This window comes from Anguilla anguilla, chromosome 5 (assembly GCF_013347855.1).
Source record: "Anguilla anguilla isolate fAngAng1 chromosome 5, fAngAng1.pri, whole genome shotgun sequence".
NCBI lineage: Eukaryota > Metazoa > Chordata > Actinopteri > Anguilliformes > Anguillidae > Anguilla > Anguilla anguilla.
The window spans coordinates 8,606,546-8,622,477 of NC_049205.1; the positions used below are offsets into that span (position 1 = coordinate 8,606,546).

At 46.3% G+C, this 15,932-nt stretch overlaps 1 protein-coding gene across 7 annotated transcripts in view; it reads left to right on the forward strand.

Annotated features, from left to right (window-relative positions):
* Nucleotides 1–3,399: 3,399 nt before the first annotated feature.
* LOC118227792 (RNA-binding protein 47-like) overlaps nt 3,400–15,932 on the forward strand; it is a 38,603-nt gene continuing 26,070 nt past the window's right edge. For 3 of the 7 annotated variants that reach the window (XM_035418678.1, XM_035418687.1, XM_035418688.1), the window contains exon 1: nt 5,216–5,665. The gene's annotated coding sequence lies outside the window, so the exon portion shown is untranslated. Of the gene's footprint in view, nt 3,755–4,698; nt 4,873–5,215; nt 5,672–15,932 lie in introns of those variants that run through there. The other 4 variants (XM_035418679.1, XM_035418681.1, XM_035418683.1 and 1 more) reach the window with 4 other exon arrangements.

The following is a 15,932-nucleotide window of genomic DNA, read 5'->3' on the forward strand; positions in this document are numbered from 1 at the left end:
ATACTCAGCATCTTCTCCAACTACCTACCCGCCTTGTCTGAGCTTCAAAGTGGGAAAAAAAACCTTTGCATGCCCCAGAATCAAGAGTGTCTTTAAAAAGCTAAAAATAAATAAACGTGAATAAAAATCCTGCTTCTGCTGCATTAGCTTCATCAGTTCTAAAAATCAACCAGTGAAAAGTTTGATACCGTCACTGCAGTGCTAATGTAGCACAAGGTGCATAATCCTTTTTTGTGAGGCTCTCTTGCAACCTTGTTTTTTTATGGTCACGGTCCAAAGTCACAGTTACCTCAGGGACGTGTGAGGCTCCAGCTCACAGTGCGCTAAGTGGCTCGGGTGGGGTGATATGTTTTCAAGGACAAAATGACAATTACTGGGGGGAATGAAAATTTTTTTGTTAAAACTCGCTTTCTTTCTATACGTAGAGAGATTTAGATTTTTCCCCTGATTTGATCTGGCCCAAAACTGCATTATTGGTTGTAAATAGATTTGTGGAGGTTTGCCTTTAAGCTCTGCTGTGCTGGTGTACATAGAAACACCAGATTTTATTGGATGATATTTATGGTCCCCCTTTTCTTTCAACAACAGTCCATTTGGATCCACTTGGATTCTATGCCAATCTTTCTTTTTATTTGTGTCATTAACGTTCTTTGTGGAGGAAAAAATGCTGTCTGATGACAAAATCCACGCAGAATAGAAATGTCCTTTTGAGGTGAAAGGATGCTGAATTAATTCCATACAGTGCATTCAGTGAAGAAATAGGATACTAGTCCTTTGTTCAAGATCGTTTTCCTGAAAATTCAAGACAAAGGTGAGCTGAGCTTAAACGCTGCCCTGGGTTCTGAGGGTTTTTGGGTTTCAGTCAGGTGACGTGTTGCTTCTACGAAGGACACACCCTTTCTTACAGAGAGCAAGACTTTGTCCCGAGGGCAGCAGGAACTTGGGGTCCGGGATTGGGGGGGGGGGGGGGGGGGGGGGGGGGGGGGGGGGGGGGTGGGGGGGGGGGGGGGTTCGGGGGTTGGGGTGGGTGTTCAGGGAGGAGGGGGGTGGATTGTTTTTTTTTTTTTATAAAGCTGTGTTTTCCTTGTGACCTCAAAGCCCAGCTGATTGGCTTTAATCTCTACTTGAGTTCAATGGCTTTAGACAGATTAACATTCTAACAGCGAGATCCCGTAAATCCACCGGGATGCAGGGGAACAAAAGGCCTGCAAAGAACGTGCTCATTAGTCCCGCACCCCTCCCTCTCCCCCGTCCCGAAACCTTCCCCCTGCCCCCCGCAGTCCTGTGTGATGGAAACCGCCTTTTGTAATATTACACTGCCCACAGACCAGCATTAACGCCCCCAAGAGAACATTCTGGGCCTTATTTACGCAGCCTTGATGTAAACAGCGCAAAAAAAAATCTACTGTTGTGAGGTAACTGAGAAAAAATGAGGGTGTGATTAACCATTTTAGTTGTGAGATCACAAATATGTAATTAGAATGTTCTTAACTGAACATTCCAATGCTGATGTAACAATCACTACTGGTAATTGAAAGCAATGGAGTTCTAGAACACTTGAATGTGAATGTTTTTAAATTTTTTTAAATTGTTTTATTAGTTTGTATTGTTTTAGTCATTTTTTTATTTTCCTATCCTAATAGCACAGTTGCTTAATATAAAATGTTTTGTGGGTTTTTATTTCTGTTGAATATCATTTTGTCCTCTGCCTGTACGCTAAGAAATCTCAAAAGTGTTTAAAAAATATTTTTTAAATGAGCTGGCGATGAAACAAAGAGCTGACGTCTACTGTCGCGGAAGTACCGGACAAATCAATCAAGTTCAAAACAATTATGAACGGAAAGTAGTGTTGCTAATTTTAGTTGTCTGAGAACTATGTTCTCAAGGAGGTTAAACAAAACAGAAAGTTAAAATGCACTTGCTGCGTAACGCATGACATTTCTGCTCCCTCAGGGTGAATTTTAACCAACGTCATTTTAGCTCAAAGCAGGTAGCTGAATCACAGGCCCACCTGAGAAGCAGAGGATTGTGACTTCCTCCCATTCCAGTGAGGCTAGCTTCTCTCATTTCTGTTCTTTCATCACAGAAGGTGAGGGATGAAGCGCATTGTTTTGGTTATCTTTTGTTGCCTCAAAAAAGCTTTGTTAGCTCTCTCTCTCTATCTCTCTCTTTCACACACACACACACACAAACACACACACGGTCCCTAGCATGTGCAATTCCCACCGCATACAAATCCCTGGTGAGAGGTGAGACTTGTTTATTTGAGGGAGGCACTGTGGGAAAGGGTAGCTTGTTCTGTTATCGGAGCTCAGCTTCACGTCTGAGACCCCAATGACTTCCAAGTCCCATGTATATAGCCGCAACATCTTGTACATCAGTGCAAATCCCACAATCCCTCTGGGTCCAGCGTTCGGTGTGGCGGCATGTTTGTTGCAGGTTTGCAACAATGCTGATGTAGTTTTGGATGCTGATATAGATCTCTACCTCCTGCTTCTCATCTGTTCCTGGACTCTGAAACAACTGGTTTCAAGTCATGAGAATCCATCATGCGCACACACTTGACAACCATTTGACAACAAAACAAGATCGTCTGCGATCATACTTCTGAAGATTACCATTGTCTGAGAATGATGTATTTGGAAGATTACCATTGGCTAAGACGAGCCACTCCTTAAACACACACCTTACTAAGCTCAGTGCTTTTACTTTCTCTCTCTCTCTCTCTCTCTCTCTCTCTCTCTCTCTCTCAGTTCAATAGAGAAGTGAGCTTCATGGCCCGTAGAAGGCAGCCTATCCTCCTTTTTCAGATCCCAGGACCGACAGACTAATGTGAGCTAACATGCACAGTGCGGTACCGTCTGTGCAGGTCCAATCAGACTGGGCCAGGGGATGTGCCTGAGGCCTACAGACATTCTGTGGCACCCAGCAGAATGCACACTGCCACCAGGCAGCCTCCACAATGCCTGTCTGCAGACTGCTATCAGTTAGCATGATATATCCAATCAAATCACAGCTGTCCTGTGAAAAATGAATATGAAATTTTTTTTTTTTCATATTTCCTCACAAAGATTATGTCCTCGAAACCCCTAATTGCTAATTCTCCAGGTGTTGCATCAATACATGAATGTACTTATATATATATATATATAGCACTGTTAATTTAAGAGTTCATGATCTGTCTTAAGATGAGAAATGAGAGGCGGGGAAAAATTGTGTTTTATTTTAGATTGTTCTGACTCAAACCCAGCTTCCTGTTCCAAGCTTTTCCTCAAGTTAGAAGAGCTGAACTAAGCTTGACAGGGAGAGGGGAGGGGATAGTGTTCAAGTCCATGACCACTTTCAGCACTTCAGCAGGAGTCAGGGGGTACTTCAATGCAGTCCTCTCTTGAAAATTTTGTTAGTTTAGCCTGGCGAGAATATTCACATGTCAGGGGTCCGTGATGCTGAGTTAATCTGTGTCTCTCCGTACGTGTGTGACTGGTCACATGAAACAGAAACAGAAATCAGTTTACTTCTCTTTTTTTTTTTACTTCACTTCTTTTTCTCCCAGAAGTTAGTTTTATCTCCGCTGTAACTCGTCTGTTATTCGCCCATGCAGCCTCTTCACTGAAGAGGTCTCCACGGAAGGAGGTGGGGCCCAAACCATTGTGACATCATCAGACCGGGAACCGCAAAGAGAGCACAGAAGGTCAGGTGTTGCTAGGGATCCTGGCGTCCACTCTTGGAGCGCCTGCCTCAAGACACCATCCAGGTAAGAGAGTGGGGTGAGGTGATGGGCAGTCCTTTTTACTTCTTTACACACTGCGCTGTGTGAAACACTTGTGAGGTTTGGGGGGTGGGGGTTGGGGGGGTTGGGGGGAGTATGTATGTTAAAAGAACTGAAATTCTGTGTAAGCCCAACTGAACTTTGGTAATGTAGGGACAGAGAGTGAAAGACGGATAGGGTAAAACACAGAGCTGTTCATTACTTCAGCCGCTAATTAAATGTGTTCAGTTTACACCACTTATCATTGGGCCTGAATATAATCACGGGGCCTTTGTGTAATGAATCATTTCCATAGTTAAAGCTTGCTGCAACTGCATAGAGTATGTTGGATTATTTCTTGCGCTTTGATTGGCAATAAATTGATTTTATTTAAAGCAGACCTGGTGACTCAGTGTCAGACAGATGGCCTTTAAATATGTGGGTGGGTGGGGTTGAGGCAGTTTAAAGTATTTAGCATTTAACAACAGCATTTGCATTTGAAAAATGGATGCAACAAACCCCCTCCTTTTACCCCTTTATCAGTTTTTTTTTTACTTTGTGTAAACAAATTTGGAAGAAGTCACCCTTCCAACTTCACTGAAGCTGGCATTCTAAAACAGCTGTGTGATATTATTCCAGCCCATCAGAATAAATACAGAGATATTACCAACAACAAAGCTGCAATCTTTCTTTTATATAATGCCCAGAATCGCCTCCTTCTTACCTCTGTTTGATCTCCCACGAGGGAGATATAAAAACTAATCGGCAAAAGAAGGAGAGAAAGATAGAGAGACAGTTGATTAAAGGGGAGAAATGTATTTGCTCAATAAAATATAATTTTTAAAATAGTGTTGCAGCCTTTTTTTTTTGATTACAAAAGAAGGTGTACAAAAAAAAAAAAAAAAAAAGTCTCGAAACAAGTGGAATGCAGGTCTGGGCCCGAGCCAGCCAATGTTCATCAGATGGGAGGATTGCGTTTCCATTCAGAAGCTGCTGGGACGCGGATTCTGGTTTGGTGAGTTTAGAGGCAAGGATTACACAAAGGGGTGAAGCCCAGCCACTGCGTGTGTGTGTGTGGAGAGAGGGACAGGAGAGAGACCAAACATTTCCCATCGGCGCAAAAGGTGGCGGTGCGCTACTCGTTTCGTGCGGACCCTCTGACGACGTTATCTTTCTTCTGTTTGTACTTTCACTCTTTTTTTTTGTACCTAATTATCGTGTGACTTTTTTTCTTTTTCTTTTTTTAAGTTTTGTTTCCAAAAGATTGTTTCCATTGAGTCTTTTGACTTTTTGTTTTTGTTGTTGTTGATGCTCAGTTCAACTTTTGGAGCTCTGGATTGTTACCTACTTGGTGTTTTTTTTTGTGTTTGTTTTTAATGTATGTATGTACGCGTGTGTGTGTGTAAGTGTACCTGAGCCAGTGAGCGTGTGTCTCAGTGAGTGAGTGATTGAGAGAGTGCGTGTGAGTGGGTGTGTGTTTCTGCTAGTTTTTCTTCAAGAACTTTTTTTTTTTCTTTCTCTCTCTCTCTTTTTTCCCCTCCTCTGCACAGAGGAATGTGGGGCTTATGGCAGTGAGAATCAGGTATTTTGCTTCAGCCTGCGCTAATTACTCACTCTCCCCTCAAGACCTCGCCGGAGTCCTGCGTTCCCCTTGACTCCTGAAAACAGGAACGGCGGCAGAGGTGACTGCCGGACAGCGGAAAAAGGGGGGGGAAAAAGAAGGACTGGAGGAGAGACTGAGGTCCCGCTCACGGGTTTGAGGGAAGGAAGGAGTCGCCGGATCGCCCCGGGAACGAAAAGTAGAGCGAGCGAAAAGAAGATGCTCCTGTTTGAGTCCGGCTCCCCCGACATCTCCCTGTGAACGCCCGCGCAGTTCCGACAGACCGGCCCCGACTTCAGCCGCCGCAGCTCTTACAGGTACAGGTAAGCTCTGTCTCCTCACCCCTCTCTTCCAAAAGCTCTTGGGGCGGTTGAACTAAGGGGTCTAACTGCTGAAGTCAAAGGACTCAGAACCCCCGGCTGATCTCAGCCTCCTGCCTGTGCATGCTTCCAGCCTAATCATTATCACCCCTACCCCCCCCCACCCTCCCGATGAATCGCTTTAGAAGAGTGCTGGTCATCTGTGCGCTGAATTTTAGAGAAAATCATCCCTTTTATGTGTGCTCCAGGCTTGCCGATGTGTCATGAAACAGCTCAAAAGAGACAGAACGATTTAGTGTTTATTAGGGAGGGACGAGTTTCCGTCTTTCGAGCCGCACGATGACAGACACGGGTGTTCTGCAAAGCTGAGCGTTTTTTACAGTCTCTTATTTTTAAAGGCCAGAGACACGTTTCTGTGAACTTCAGCGTGACACCAAACTAGAACCAATTTGGAAACGGCTGAGGGTGTTTTTCGGCGTAGAGTGCAGCGTATGAGAGTGTGACAGGTGAACCCTGACACACCTGCGCTAAGGAGTTCCTCCATTCCGGAAAGCTGCTGGAATGTTCTGCTCCAGGCGGAAGACGAGCAGGTGCCCTGTCCCACCTGTGCGGACTCCCCACACATGTTCTGAGACACATCAGCCGGAGGGGGGGGGGGGGGGGGGGGGTTGGGGGTTAATAGTGCTGGCTGTTGGAAATATTTAAAATGTTATTACTGTAAATATCACGAATGCTTTGGTGGAGTGGGGGGGGGGGGGGATGACAGCAGCACTGACAGGCCTTCTGTTGAGTGAGCATATTGAGGAAGTGTTTAAACAGCTAACACAAGAAACCAGAGGAACAGGAAGATGGGGATCGGATGGTTGAAAACAGCTCAGCCATTAACGGGCAAACACTGCAGCTGCCTTTTTTTTTTTTCTATGCTCAAGGGGAACAGAGAACGTTGAGTCTGGGAAGAGACAGGATTTGGGTTGTGGTTAAACTCCGTGCTGTGAATTTCTACAACTGAGAAATCCGGTTTGACAGTCTCCGTCTGTATTATTAGTTTGAAATGTACGGCGACGATTTACGGTATTTCACCACTGAGATTTCACCAGCCTCCTCACCTGATTAATTTTTTGTATTGGCACTGAATTGGCCTGCAATATAAGTGTTACATGCTATCCTCATGACATGTGAAATTTCACTCAGGAAAAGTGATTGGTGAAACACCTCGCAGCTGATAAAATGTGCTCCTTGAAAAAACTTTCTGACCTCCAAGAGAGACACAGATTGATTGGATAGTGGCTGCTGGATAGCTAACCGGTCCTGGGCTAATAGATCTTTATCAATGCTTGGAAGAATAGTATCAAATTCCAGAGGAATTTTAAAAGAGGGTTTAAGGACATGGTGTGCCCCAAATCAACCCCATCCTGTGAATCTACAGCGGTCACTGTGACTGAATGTTGTAGGCAATCGCACTTTTTCCAACACTGTACTGTAAGTCAGTGTTTCGGACCCTGGGGTGCAAAGCGGTTTCTTGCATCATGATATTGCTTATTTGTCACACTGCTGTCAAGGGGGGATTCTTTTTTTTATCACCACAGGGGTCTCCAACTCCTGGAAAGCCACAGACTGCTGGTTATGTTTCTCTTGCAATGAGTTTTGGTGAGAACAGCCAAGTTGAACGAACTATATAACGAAGTGCTTTAATTGGTCAATTAAATAATGTGTAGAAATAAAACCCGGCAAACTAGCGTGAGGTTCTTGGCAACCATCGGAGAGGGTGAGCGGTGAGAAACACAAACTTGGCTTTCTCGTTTGTGGTTGGACGGCGTTTTCTTTGCTGAGACGTTGGCGCTGGGGCGTGCGCCTGTTCTGGCATGTTCCGGCACACCGCTCTCCCGAATCTGCGGAGTTCAGTTGGAAGGGAGAGGGAGACGGGCGTCGTCAACGCTTGCCTCGGTTTCAGGAGTGGGAGTCGCTTGAGAAATAGTATTTTAAAGAAAAGAGGTGAGAGAGAGAAAGAGAGGCGGGGTGGGGGGGGGGGCGAGTGGTGAGATTAGTTTCGGTTGTGTTGTACTTTTAACATGGCAGGTGATCAAGCAGAATGTAAGAAATTGTCAGTTACACTGGGAGTCGGAAATGGTCTCTCCTCTGCATTGATCTTGTGCGCTAATCAAGTCTTTAATTACTTTGAGGTATCAATCAATAGGCTGCATTAGCCTAAATGAACATGGGTTCACTGAACTTACTGATGAACTGTTTAAAAGAGACCCTAATCCCAACAGAGGCAGCTCCCATTCAGAACAGAATGTGGTTTACGTTTCAGTAATAGCCTCTTTCCACTGTAGAGCTGGAACCAGGCTGGCTCATTATAGCCCTCTCCCACTGTAGAGCTGGAACCAGGCTGGCTCATTATAGCCCTCTCCCACTGTAGAGCTGGAACCAGGCTGGCTCATAATAGTCATCTCCCACTGTAGAGCTGGAACCAGGCCAGACCTGCTCAGCACATTTCACATGACATCATCCGCAGTTAGAACCTTAGCGTAACATCACACAGGTTTGAATAGCTGTGTCATTAGTTTTTTGGTTTTTTTTGTTCCTCTGTTCCCTTTCTGCGTTAAATCCTTCCTCGGCATGTGCGCGGCAATTTTGTGGTAAACCTTGGCATCGTAGAGCACCGCGTCAAATCGTCACGGACGCCACTGACCGGGTGTTTCGGAAGCCAAAGCTTTCTCGAAACACCATAGTGAAGGGCACTGTTTTATTCTTTTCTCGCCATTGTTTTTTTTCCCCCTGTCGTTTCCTTCCTACTTTTCCCTGCCACCTCTGTTTTCCCATCGTCTGCTGCGATCAGCAGTTAGCGGCTAGCGCTTAGCTTACCCGTTCCCGTTTAAAGTTAGCAAAGGTGTCGTGCGGGTGCGTCGGCTGGTTTCCAGGGCGATAGTGTAAAGCAGGCACTAGAAGCAGGCGAGAGGCCGCTTATGCGGCTCATCGAGATGAGTTAGCTTCCCTTCCCCCGAGGTGCGCGAAGAGTTCCAGGAACTCTCCGGCCCTTCTCTGGAACAGTGACCCAGGTTGCTAAGCGCCGCGCAGGCAGCTGTGGTGACTCAGAGGAGGCAGGGCCGACGGTGAGAGGCTGGAACGTTCCCAGCAGGAAGCGTTCGGACACGACTCGCCGCGGCCTCGAACCCTGCCTCGTCAACAGGATCTCACACCGCTCTCGTTCCGTCAGCGTTCTGCTCCCGTTCCCCGTTTCCAAAATTCTCAAAAATGGCAATCGAGGAGACGGCTGTGACCTGTCGGAACGCAGCGACTCTGATTTGCCGTGCCCTTAAGGCTTCCTGTAGCATCTGTCCTCAACATCTTATGGAAAATATTCAAATGCATGACACATTTCATGCGCACTCTTAAAGTGCAGGTTGTCCCAGACAAAAGTACCCGCTGAACGAATGAATGATTAAATGATAGTTCAGCAATACCCAAAACCAAAGCGTACTCAGTTTGCTGGATGTGAAGGAGTGATTGGTAGACGGACGGCTGATGCTGTTGTGGTTTTATAGGGTTGTCTTAAAAAAGCAGACCTGTGAACAGCCGTCAGTGCACCTGTGAACTGTGGGCTGAGAATCAGTTTTCTCCCCAGCTGCACGCTACTTTGTGTGTGTGCTTGTGTCTGCGCATCTGCATGTGTGCCTGTGTGCGTGTGTGAGTGCGTGTGCATGTGCGTGTGTGCCTGCGTGTATGTGTGCGTGTGTCTGCGCATCTGCATGTGTGCCTGTGTGTGTGCGTGTGTGTGTGTGTGCCTGTGTGTGTGTGTGTGCGTGTGCGTGCGTGTATGTGTGCCTGTGTGTGTGTGTGAGTGCGTGTGCATGTGCGTGTGTGCGTTCGTGTATGTGTGCATTTGCATGTGACTGTGTGTGTGTCTGCGAGTGTGCCTGTGTGTGTGTGTGTGCGTCTGCGTGTGTGCCTGTGTGTGTGTGTATGTGTGTGTGTGTGCATCTGCGTGTGTACATGTGTGTGTGGACCACAGATGAATGTGTTATTACACAAAGTAGTCAATTTGAAGGAAGCTCTGATACCTATGTGGTGCAGAAATGAAGAAGAACAAGAATACCTCCAGCAGCTTCTGTTGAGCGTGACTGAACTCTACCATAGTATTGTTTCAATATGGCCCACAGAGTAGTGACTATTCAGCGGCCATACAATTTATACAGTGGCAGCCCTGTCCAATGTGTCCTACTCTCATTGGCCACATCTCCCTGCTACACTCATGCCTATGTCAGAAAATGGCTGTTATCTGCCTTCACTTTTAACCAGTGGGGAGTAGGGGGGGGTAAGCCAAGGCTTGTGTTTCATAAAGAATGCACATGGAAGTACAACCTCGTCTTACAAAAGAGCTTTTTACAAGTTTAGTTTAATTAAGGGAGGTTTATTTTTGGATGGCCAGCTGAGACCAAAGCTCTGATGCAGATTTCCAGGAGTCCCACACAGGACCCCCCCTACAGCACCCCAAACCCCCACCCCACAGTTAGGGGCCCGTGCATGCTCCCTACCCCCTCACCCTACTGGTGGTGTGAAGCATAGTGACACTTTAATCTAAAAAAAAGATCTATTTACTCTCCACTCAGTCTTATCTAATGCTGTTAAAATGCTTTGTTTCATACACAGCCCTCTCTTGTTCTTTTCTATGCAAGCGGGTCAATGTTGGCATTTCCTCCTAAGATTCGGCAAAGTCGCCGATCTTAATCTCAAGTGTCATATATTCTTCAATGCTGAAACCTACACTGCAAGGGACATTCAGTAAAAATAATTTCACTGCAACATTTTTATGTCATGAGACACTTGTGTCAACAAAACTTGAAATACTTATAAGATTTCTTTCTGCCAGGTCTCGAGAGGTTATATAAGTGATTGCTGACACTAAATACCTTGAATAAGACAGTGGATGTTCGCCTGTGTTACACCTTCTGTCATTAAACACCTTTGAATGAGGCTCAGTCCAGCTCAGCTCAGCTCAGCTTACCTCAGCACAGCCTAGTCTTGCTCAGCCCAGCACAGCACAACCTAGCCTTACTCAGTCCAGCTCAGCTTAGCACAGCCAAGTCCTGCTCAGCCCAGCTCAGCACAGTCTAGTCTTGCTCAGCCCAGCTCAGCACAGCCCAGCACAGCTCAGCTCAGCACAGCCTAGTCTTACTCAGCACAGCTCAGCACATCCTAGTCTTGCTCAGCACAGCTCAGCTTGGCCCGACTGAGCCCAGCTCACAGCGAAAGCCGGTTGCAGTAGGTGGCTGAGAGGTGGTGATGGCATGAAAGGAGACACCAGGTGCCCGGTGAGGTGCCCGGTGGGCACTATGTAGTGCGCCCCAGTGAAGGCTCCTCACTGCCAGCCAAGGCGGCCTCTCTTCCTGCATACCTGAACACAATGGGGGCCTTGTCTGGGCTGGGGCTGGACATGGGGGGGGGGGGGTGGTCTGCTTTCACAGTCGATCTAGCAAACGTAGCCAGGGGAAGACCTGTGTGCGTTATCAGAACGCGGAAAAGGAGGTATATTCAACTGTATTGTCTCATCCCGCATTATTACCTTTGCGAGAAGAAGGAAATGCTGGCAGAATAATGTTCAAGTTAAATATGAAGCGTGACCACGGAGACCAAAATTGAAGTTGCCGTAACAGAATGCATTTTTTTAAATTTTGTTAAATTGTTGATGTGAAATTACATTATTAATCTGAAGTTATCAATCACATCATTAGTCTGAATTAAGATTTCAAACTGAAAAATTGTCAGAAGATCAAGTGTCATGCACAAGGGACAGTACATCCACTCCCGTTAATATCAATTCTTTCAAGGCATTTTTTGGAGCAACCAGAGCAACACACACACACACACACACACATGCACAAACTCCAGAATTTCAACCTCACACTGGATCTGTTGAAGGGTATTGTGTAAAGGGGGTAGGATTAAGCAGGATTGATTTACTCAGAATTACACGAGCAAGGACTAATTCCTTTTTTTTCCATTCCAGTTTTTCTAGGTTTATATATTGTGTAAGACGTGTGTTTCTGGACCGCTCCAAAGAACCTGCGAAGTATCTCTTTCTGCTCTGTTTCCTGGATTTTGTACGGGATTTTCCAGAGTACGCGTAACCCGGGTTTTGGCTCTTGTTTGTCATGTGAAAAGATGCTTGTGTGTGTGTGTGTGTGTGTGTGTTACTCTGGTTGCTAAAAAAAAACACATTGAGAGAATTTCTGTTAACAGGAATGGGTGTACTGTCCTTTGTGCATGACACTTGATCTTCTGAAGACTTTTCAGTTTAAAATCTTATTGATCTCAGATTAATGGTGTGCTTGATCACTTAAGATTAATAATGTGATATTCATAAAATGCCATGATATTCATAAAATGGCGAGTGCCACACAAGCCAGGCCATGCATTGTAAACAGCCTCAAAGCAGAGCTATCTGACTGTGCCGGCTCGAACAAACAGAGCGCAGTCTTCACTCCAAGCGCAGGTAGGGCACTGCAGCCAAAGGCCACAGAGGCGTCAGGTTGGGACAGATCGCGAGATTTCCCTCTCAGCGACCGTTCCCGTAAAACCTGTACGGAAACATTTTCCCGCAAATGCCCGAGCGAACCGGCTTCTGCCCCGCCGACTGCTACATTTTTCCTGTCGAGAGCTATAAGGCTCGAGTAGCAAAGTTGAGAGTTATCTGGCCACCGTATCAACCCCCGGTAACATAGTGTATCCTTGCCGCCTTTGTTTGTTCCCTCTCTTTCTCTCTCCTTGACCTTGAACTGATATTAAGCGGCTAAATACCAGATGAACTAAAGCTCCCATTGGCTAGCAAGGAGCCAGTGTTTTGTGATCACATGATCATGTGTGGGGGGGGGGAGTGGAGAGGGGTGAATCAGTGCACAGTCTCAATATCAGCTGACCAGCGACGGCCAATTCTAGGACAAAGGGGAAACGATGGTGGATTGTGTAAAATACTCTGACTCGATAACCGAACATAACGGATACTGTGTTCCCTTGGCTGATCAAGGTCATGGGTTCACAGGCGCTTTGAGCCCTGCAACACTTTTTGCATCCAGAGAAGTTACTTTGCTGTGTGAAAGCTCGAGCACACGCCGCCAATGACGCTGTGACTGGGGACGACGGAACGGCATCAGCAATGGCCGTCGTCCCCGTGAGTGCTGGGTGAGAGACGGAGGGCGAAGCCACGCCTCTCTCGCTACGCTGGCCCCGCCCACCTCTTACTCCCCCCCCCCCCCCCCCCCCCCCCCCCGGGTTGTGAAAGTGTTAAGCGTCCAACCTAATCTTTTCATCCCTGTCACACTTCTCTGCTGTGCCTAATACATGGGGGAATTCACAGGAGACGTAGCCAGGGGACAGGCTGCCTTGTGGTCCTGCGGTCACATGACGCCGAGTGAATTCCGAAGAGAGTGTTTCATGTGCTTCACAATAAGCATCCTGTGTCCCTCAGTGATTTGTGCTTCCAAATGCACTTCTCATAATAATTTCCCAACGTTCTTTGTGGTTTTGAATCTAGCGCAGTGTTCTGCACCTCCCTGCAGATTTCTATTCATATTGCGCATGAATTTTGGAACTCGGACTTAACGAGCTTAACGAGGCCCGTGAAAGTGTTGGCGTGTTCATGAAAGGCAGAACATGACAAGCGCGTGTGGACGTTAATGAACTCCACGTCGTTTGACCTCGGTTTTTGCGTCCGGGCTGACACGTCGCGGTCCGACAGTAAGAGACGATCGAGCTGCGGGGCTTCTGCCACTCTCATGGTTTCCTCCCAGGGTTCCTGTCTGGAGCTGTCCGACCCCTGACCTTTGACCCCCACATGTCTGCGCAGTCAGCTCGTGGAACTGGGCTGCAAGATTGACCCCACATATGCGCATTCACACCAGCGCATAACTGTGAAGGCCAAAAATCCGTAATCCTCTTCAGACTTCAAATATCTTCTTGACAAGCACCAGGCCAAAAAATAAATTATGTTAGCCTGGTCCCATGTCACTGTGGGATAGTAAATATCAAGCGCAGTGTAAGAATAACCACCGACATTGAGGATCACTAGCGAAAACAATTTGATTAAACTCTTGTCAATATATAAAATACAGCTCATATGACCACTCATATTCCTTATATAAAGTATTAAAAAGGTCGTGTCCAAATGTCTTCTCACTTGATGCTGTTGCTTTTACTTATTGCTGCGGACTGGCAACCATCAAATCATAAAACAAACACGAAAAGTGTAATAGAATGTTACATCATATCACCATTTTGTGCAAGGTTTGCAAGTACGTGCACTTTATGTTGGCCCGTTGCCCACTTCGGTCGCCAGCACTCAGTTCTGTGTTTGTGGTGATCAATCACAGTGAATGTTTTCAGAAGGTGTGGGGGTGAGTGTGCTCTTTTCGGGTTTGATGTGACCTAGATCCAAATCTCACACTAGCCCTATCAGCTATCAGCCATGGAATTCTCCTGATAAGGAAGTGGGAAACGGCTGAATTATCTGCCCTTGTTCCGGGTGTATCTACGGCAAGTGAAGGTCGTTGGGGTAGTTTCGTTTGCCGCGGCAGCAGTGTTGGGCCAGTGGTAATTTTTCAAGCAGCTATTTCTGCAACTGTAACTTTCCTGAGAACTGGGAGGGCCTTTTGAATCCCGCACCGTTTGTTCCTTGCGAAATTTAGTTTAGCATCGGGCATGGCACCGTTTTTTCAGTTTTTTGGAATGACGTCTTAGGATGCAGGGGAGCTGATTTTGCTCAACGCTCAACTTTTTTCCTCTTGCAAACAGTGAACGAATGGCTGAGAGTTAACCAGATTTTCCAGTTCCTCCAAAACACCTGACTGGCAGGTGATGCCTATCTGTGAGATGGGCCTGGATACCTGTGATTCTTATCGTAAACGGTGTGGTGCAGGTATACCGTGACATACCGCAGGTTGTCTTTAACCCGGCAAATTCTGCTTCCTAGCATTGTCGTCCTGATTCCGATAAAGAGTTGGTCTCTCGGTAAAATCAGATGTGTCCTCCAGCAATCAGACCCTAAATGGACTTTGTCCTTTTTTTGGGCTTTATAAGACCAGGCCGTATGTGTGGTTGCCAGTTAGTCCGGGTTTTTGGGTCTCTTCAAGACCAGTCCTCAAGGTGATGGGCTTCACACCTTTCAGATTCTGTAGCCAGGCGGCTAAATTCCGCAGCTCTTAAGCTGCTCTGTTATCTGTAGAAATGCACACCAAACAGGGTCATTCGGCAGGGCAACTTGTCCCTTTTTTGCACCAAGAGGCAGATACAGGCACATGCAGGCATCTGTGAGTGTCCCAAAAAGCCGTCTGTTTCTTACGGTCATAGCTGGAGGACAGCCGAGCTATCTCTCTCAGCGTCAGTATCGATCACTGGTGTGAAAGACCATTAGCACCAGTTCTCTCCTTCTTTTGTCTTTAATGCGATTCAGCAGTGCAGTGATACTGCAGGCATTTAACGCTTTGGATGGGCAGGCCTTTTGGAATGTTTTTTTTTTCCCCAAAGATTACTTTACTCATGTAAAAGTTCCTTTACTCATGTAATCAAAAGATAAAAGTCCCAGTACAGCGTACTGGTCTGCTTTGGCCCAATCCAAAGCACTGGTCCCAGTCCCAGGGCCTGTGTGTACTGTGGCCCACCTTTTGAGCACTTCCACCTTCTGTACTAATTTAGGTTCTGGTATTTTTACGGTTTTAAGGTTATACTTTTATGGTTTTATGTTATTCTTTTTAGAGCTTGTTATGGCAGTAGTCTACATGTATTCAGAATTTATAGTTTTGTTCTTGGTTAGCGTCGCTGACTTGCACCTGCTTTAGTGATATTACATCTTTACCTGCTTTGTCTGGGAAGATTGTTAACCATGTCTGGAACTCACATTAATCAGGTGAAAGCATTTTTGTTTCTCCTTCATTGCAAGTCACTCTTGATAAAAGCATCTGCTAAATGGAATGTGATTTGAGTTCATTCCGGTGCATTCACATTCAGTTTACAAATATGAGCTTGCAGGTCAAGCCATCTGTCCCAGTGTAGCTGCTTTGTTCCATGGGTTACGTCCATCCATCCATCAATGCATTTTCTAAACCGCTTATTCCTGATCAATGTTGCAGGGTTCGGGGGGGGTTGGAGTCTGTCATAGTGTGCATTGGGCAAGAGGCAGGAATACACCCTGGACAGGCCGCCAATATATCGCAGGGCACACACGCCATTCACTCACACATTCATACCCACTGGCAATTTAGAGTCTCCAATT